The sequence below is a fragment of the Morone saxatilis genome, unplaced genomic scaffold (assembly GCF_004916995.1).
Source record: "Morone saxatilis isolate NCDOM2014 unplaced genomic scaffold, NCSU_SB_2.0 Contig3, whole genome shotgun sequence".
Classification (NCBI taxonomy): Eukaryota; Metazoa; Chordata; class Actinopteri; family Moronidae; genus Morone; species Morone saxatilis.
Window position 1 is genome coordinate 21,371,126 of NW_023339873.1, and position 6,734 is coordinate 21,377,859.

Genomic DNA, 6,734 nt, shown 5'->3' on the forward strand with positions numbered 1-6,734 from the left:
TAATTAAATGCTCTGGTGCACAAACAGTGATGTCTTTTTTCTTTTCCATTTCGTGTGAAATAAACAAAAAAGGAAGAACACAGTAGTTAGCTTGAGCAGCAGCAGCAACCACTGTGTTTGGGCAAGAAAAACCACCTACAGAAACTCAAAACTTCATCCAAATAAAAAAATCCAAGGATGATGTCACAGTGCTGCCCACATTGTGTGATTGACACACTGAGAGATTGATCTCTTTGGAATCCACTGAAACACAGCAGTAAACGCCGCATAAGAGGATGCATACCTCTGCCAAGGCTGAACAATCCTGTAAATTGATTTATTTTCATATGAGAATACTTCTCCTTTCTAATGTGTTTCTGAATCTGGAACTGTGTCAACATTAGAGCTCAACTGATACAGTGAGGCAGATACCAATATGGAAAATCAGAGTATGATACTGAAACTGAATATTTCCATGACAAGTAGGAAGCCCCATCTGCTGAGTATGATCATGTGTTATGAGGTCCAGTACAGCTACTAAGTGGCGTTTCTTCACTGCAGTTTCTCGTTCTTTATCCGCTGACATATAATCTGACACCAATATCTCTGATAAACCAACATCGGCCAATATAATATATATTTCCGCTGGCTGATGGTGGCCATGTCTTTTGGTCATATCAAAATCTTTTGAGGAACTTGTAAGAAAATGAATTTCAAGTTAGTCAGCATCACACCCACTGTATTACAACCCTTTACATTTATCACATTGCTGTATGCCTCAAAATTTGAATTATTTATTTGCAGGATTGTATGTGCATGTGTCATCATACATTTGGGCATAATTACACATCATTACAATGATCAAGAGTTACAGCAGCTCCAGCTTTTCCCTTAGTTTTTCCTGTTCCTCCCTGCTCTGTCCCCCTCCTGTTCTTCCTTATCTCCACGCCTGTCCACAATCAACTCATCATCCTCAGTTCAAGAACCCCCGCTCTTCCGTCAACTCAGTGGTAGTGTGACCCTCAGCCAAATTACTTCTCTAGTGTGTTTTTTCTCGTGTCTTGCTTAACTTGGATTTTCTCCTGTGCCTCAGGATTCCAGTGCCAGCGTCTCCACCCAGCCATCTACCCACACGCCACTTCAGCTAAGTCATCAGCCATTCTACCCGCTCATCACCCTGCCTACCTCAAGCCCCAGATACAGATACAGATATTCTAAATTAAATCATCTTACTAAACTGTTCCCTCTGAGTTTGTATTTGCTTCTTGGTCTGCTTTAAAGACCAGGTAACAAGGCCATGCCAAACACTGGAAACAATGTGGACAATCAAAAAACAAATGGATCCCCAAGGATCATCCAAACATGTAATGCACCAAATTATGTGTTGACTGGAATAACATTCCACACCAGGACTGAAGGCAACATCTGATGCCGACAGAGGACAGTTTGCCAACAGGAAATAAAGTACAGAGGTGGGTTGTTTTTGCAGAGTTTGGCTCCTGCCACCCCGGGGTCACCGGGGTAAAGTTGTGTTTTTGTACAAGTGATAATGCTGTACAATAATCAGTGAGGCCCGGCCCTCCAGAAACACTCTGGGAGCTAGCCATGCTTTTAACTAGCTAGCTAACTAATAAATCGTGTCACTAAAAGTTGAAAAATTATTGACAAGTGAATTTCATAATATTATTGGTTGAAATCGGTTAGTTCATGCTTATGTAAGCACGCATCACATTTTGTTTTACAGGTATAAAAAAGATTGAATTTTGATATAAAAATACAAAGAAATTGAATGTTTGTAAATTATTTGGCATATGTTGTTAAATAGGGGTACAATATGACTGAGGATGCAATCTTAGGGATTAAAATGTTGTTTTTTTTATTTCACCTGGAATGTACAAGATAGCAGTACAGTCAATGTGCATTAAAAAGAGTTCCATGAAATCGACATAAACACAACACCATAAAAATTGTATGGGATCCCTGAAACTCCAGGATTTCAATTGCAGGCTGTACCGTTCACCACCGTCTTGTTAAATTTGGGCCAGTCGTTTCCATGATGTTTTCTGTGATTGACAGAGACAAAGACTGACTCACGCTCCCCTTTATTATGCTTGTTCGCTGTGTGAGCTCAAGTGGTGTTGACTCTGTGCGTGTGTTGGAGAGAAAGAGGCAGGAGACAGAGAGAGGCAAGCAGAGACAGGGAGAAAGATCTCAGTCAACACTGTAAAAAAATAGATTGTGTGAATTTGCTTCAAAGTCTGTGGCTTTTTTTCAGCCTGCACAGTCTGGTGTGTCCACATTGGACAGCTGAGCATTGTGTGTTTGATAAGACCAACAGCCGTTTGAACATGAAACTCGATAGTAATTAAGTTTCATTTGATAGATTGTAGTTAGAATTAACTACACCTCAACCACCTACTGTGAGTAGCCTACTTTACCTTAGATACTTTAAAGCTGGTAACTTTTATAAAAAATAACTTTTGTCATATTTTCCTAGAGCTCTCACTACATCCTGACAATAGTACATGAGACAGATAATCTGTGATCAAATGGGTGATCAATCAACTGTCTTTCTTGGCTCTGATTGTTTTGGTTCAGGGCTGGTGGATTTTTCAAGATGCCATAAGGAGCACTAGGAGGAGCCAGAGGAACTTGATTTTTTCACAGATTATCTGTGTATGTACAACTGTCAGGGTATAGTGAAAGTTTCACAAAATATGACAAAAAGTTTTTTATATTAAAGTTACCTACTGCAGCTTTAAGTACATTTTGCTGACATTTAAATGCACAACTTTTACTTGTGATGGAGTTCAATTGCACTACTTGGTTATAGGTTGTGGTTACTTTGTATTCCCAACCATCCACCTCTACGTCCATCCTCCCTGACAACATCACGCTACATTCACTTTTGCTTCTTGTGCACAGAAGTCATTTTTCATATGGCAAAACGATATCATTTGGTAGGGAAATGTTGACATAGCTTGTTTTACATATCTGAGTAAATTACATTTTGAGTCATGAGTCATTTTTCAAGAAGGTCCTCCCAAGAAGAGGGACAGCATGAAAAGCCCTCTAGTGGCTGTAATAATTATGACTATTGTCCATCAGGTAAAATGGCAGGTGATGTTTGTAGAGCCACAAAGTCCACAGAGCAAGATCTAACTGGATGCGTGGGTCAACAAAACCTTGGTCTTTAACATGGGAGACCGCTCTTTGTTTCAGTGTTGTTATATTTTAATCATGACCACAATCACCGCCTAACCTTTAAACACACGGTTATTACTGTAACCATGATGAAGCTCACCTAACAAATGAGTAATCTTAACCATAGTGTTGTCACATCGTAAAACAGATTTATAGTTCAAAAGTAATGTGGGCTATTTTGGATGGATTGACAATAGATTTTGTACAGACAATGCTAGTCCCGATTCCCTGACATTTCCTGTAGCACCACCAGTAAGTTGGAATTGCAATTTGTCCACTGCTTTGGAATATGACCAAATACAAATCTAGCATAGCCTCAGCTGTACTTTGTGTTTAGTCCTAATCAGCACATGTTTGCATGCTAACATGCTAAACTGAAACATCAACATGTTAGCATTGACATTGTGCGCATGTTAGGATGCACAAAGTACAGCCTCACAGAGCAGCTACAACCTTAGGACAACTTTATTCACCTTTACAGTCTCTCTTGAATTGATGTCCTTTGAATCTATTTTTCCATTTTCTGTATTAGTTGTAATCTTAACACCACCCTATCTTCAGTGTAATAAAAGAATGAATGCACATTCCATTAGTGCATGTGCAAACGGGAAGGTTTTCAATAGTCTATGTAATAAGGTTTCAGTTATTTCTAAACATAAAACATTTCAGTATGTCAGTTAAATTATGTATGTATGTATGTATGTGAATGCTACAGTATACGGCCTCAGCTTTATTATCTCCATCATTCGTGTCTATGCACATCAGGAAAAAGCCTCATGCTGTATGAACAGACAGCTGCTCCACTCATTTACTGTCATCAGTAAGGAATTTTGAAGGACAGTCAAATCCCGCAGCCAGCTCCTGGTAAACAAATGAATCACCTAAACCAAATGCTGTGTCTATTTCAGCTGAAAACTGAAAAGAGCGGCTGTGGTCAGAAAGCAGATAAAAGATAAAGTACTCGTTAGAAATATATTCAGAAGCACCACAGTAGGCTTCTGGCACAGCATATGGTGGCCTGCAACTGACACAAATACCACAAATCATTTTCACAGCAAGCGCAGTGGCCAAGTAGAGCAGAGACCCAACAGAAATGCCTAGTGAAATATAGAACAACAACCATACTATTCAGTATATGGGAACCATAATAAAGATTTTAAGGACTTTTTAGTGTTTTTACCTGATATAGGTATCAACAAACCTTCTGAACTGGCTGATGAAACATGTTGCTGTATGTAATTGATTTTTAAAGCTGCACTATCAATATTTTTTAAAATTAACATTTAGCATTTAGCAGCTAAACAGCCAGATATATTCCTCAGGTGGAAACCATGCACCCCGTTCTTCATACATGGATAACCAAGTTATCCAGATTAGAATGCTGACGATTTGACATGAGTCTGAATCTGTTGGTTCTCCAAAGCTGGTTTTAAATTAATGTGGAACTGTTGTCAGAGCAACAAGTCCTTAAATCCTGAAAAAGTGCAGGATTATTGACAATCAGCTGGATCATGGGTGCAGGCTGCCGCCGGGGATGCACTACTTATTTCTCCAGCTGCAAAACTTTAATACACTTTTTTTTCTTAACAAATTTACACATTCAGGTATGTGCATGTTTTTCACATGCACAGAAGGTGATATACGACTGCAGGGTGTGAAAGTATTAGTAGTATCTTCTCAACATCATGCCAACATTATGAATGATACTCATGTTGCCCTTATTTTTAAAAAAAATGAAGGCAAAATGACACAGTAGTTATTCCAGATAAAATCATTTAGGATTAACAAATCAATCCTTAAACTGCTTTCAAAGAACCAAATTAGCTGAATGAGAATAAACAGGATTATTTTGGTCTGATAACAGCATGTTAGCCTGAATTAGTTAAGCCATATTTGAAGAACAGGGCCAAAACAGAGTTAAAAGAAGAGTTAATATTAGACTTACATTCATCAGGTGGACACAAACACGACTCCAAATGAATGTTAATGTTTCTCTGTTGGCTGGATGCTTAAATAACACGTTCGACATTAGAACTTTAAAACACAATATAATGTGATAATATGTCAGTATTATCAACACAATGTTGTTTTTACATTTTGTGGTTTTAAAGCTGCATTGCTAAATATTTTCATATTACTTTAACCAAAACAACTTCATAAGGAGATACTATTGGTCAGTGTTTGTGTTTTCAGCCAGTTTCACTTCCCCCTAGTGGCCAAGAACCAATGTATTCAGCTTTAGTTTGAGGTCAGGCTTTCATTGAGTCAGATTTGTTTTGGCTACACCATTATGATCAGCAGTGGTACTATGAGGCAGTCGTGACCACAGTGATATTTTAATGGTCCAGCTTCCCTCCTGATGAAACAGTTACCCATGTTTCACGGTGTGTAATGGGCTTTGTTGTTCTATAATAGTCCACCACCATGGTAACCACTACTGTAACTATGGTGTGTAATGCTCTGTACCGTAGCTCCCTCCGGTGGTTGCTCACTGCCGGTAATAATTTGCATGAAAGCAACTTCACACCTAATCTTCACGTTTGGCTGAGCTGAGAGACAGGGAGAGAAAAACCACTTATGACCACCTATGTTTGCACAGGAAGCAGCTGCACAGTCAGCACGCTTGGCTGCATATGTGTGTGTGTCTCTGAACACATATGCATGTCCATACACCTTAGCATCTGTATGTTTTACACAGTGGGGGGATTTTATTTTGCTTGTGAACTATAGTTTCCAAATTGAATGCAAAGGTGGTGAACTTGAAATAGTCACGGTGACCTTTAGACCAGTGAATTTTAGTCTGCAGTCCTTGAGTGGGTTGTAGAGGGTCCCGAGTAAAAGGACAAATATAATATTTGAACTTTAATCACATTTTTTGAAAGTTGGAACAGCAAGGGAAGACATAGAATTAGCCATTTAATTGATTGCGATTTATAGTGATCCTAGTTTGATCATTGATTGACAATGAAGATGTTATCTTCAAACCTAAAAATAAACTCAGAATCCTCAGGAATAAACAGAATCCTCTCAAATAAGGGGTCTGTGGTGTAATGTGCATATACTGTGTGCATAGACTATGCTTTTGTTAACTGTGTTGGGATTTGAAGACAATCAAAAGCAGTAAGTTTTAATTGTGAACTTAAAAGGGGGAGGAGTGAGGAGGTAGGGAGAGGGAAAGAGAATGAAGAAGGGAGGGTGAGGGGTCACAAAGAGTGAAGCTTGAGGGGAAACATGAAGTTGTACATTCCACAGTTTGAACGGGGGAGCATCTGGAAATCCTTGAAGAGGGGAGGGGAGAGGAAAGGAGAGGAGGAGGCTAAAAGAGGATCTGCTGAATATTTAAGCCACATATACGGAATGTGATCAGGGTCGCAATATATAATGTTTTTCTAAGAGTTAAAGGTGTTAAAGGTATGTGTGTGTAAAAATATGGAAAATATGCAAAAATGAGCAACAATGAGAAGATCCGGTCAAGTAATTTGAATGATTTGTTAACGTCACTGCTCAAAAAAGAGTAATAACAGTGGGCTGTTAAAAAAGAAAGCATGATT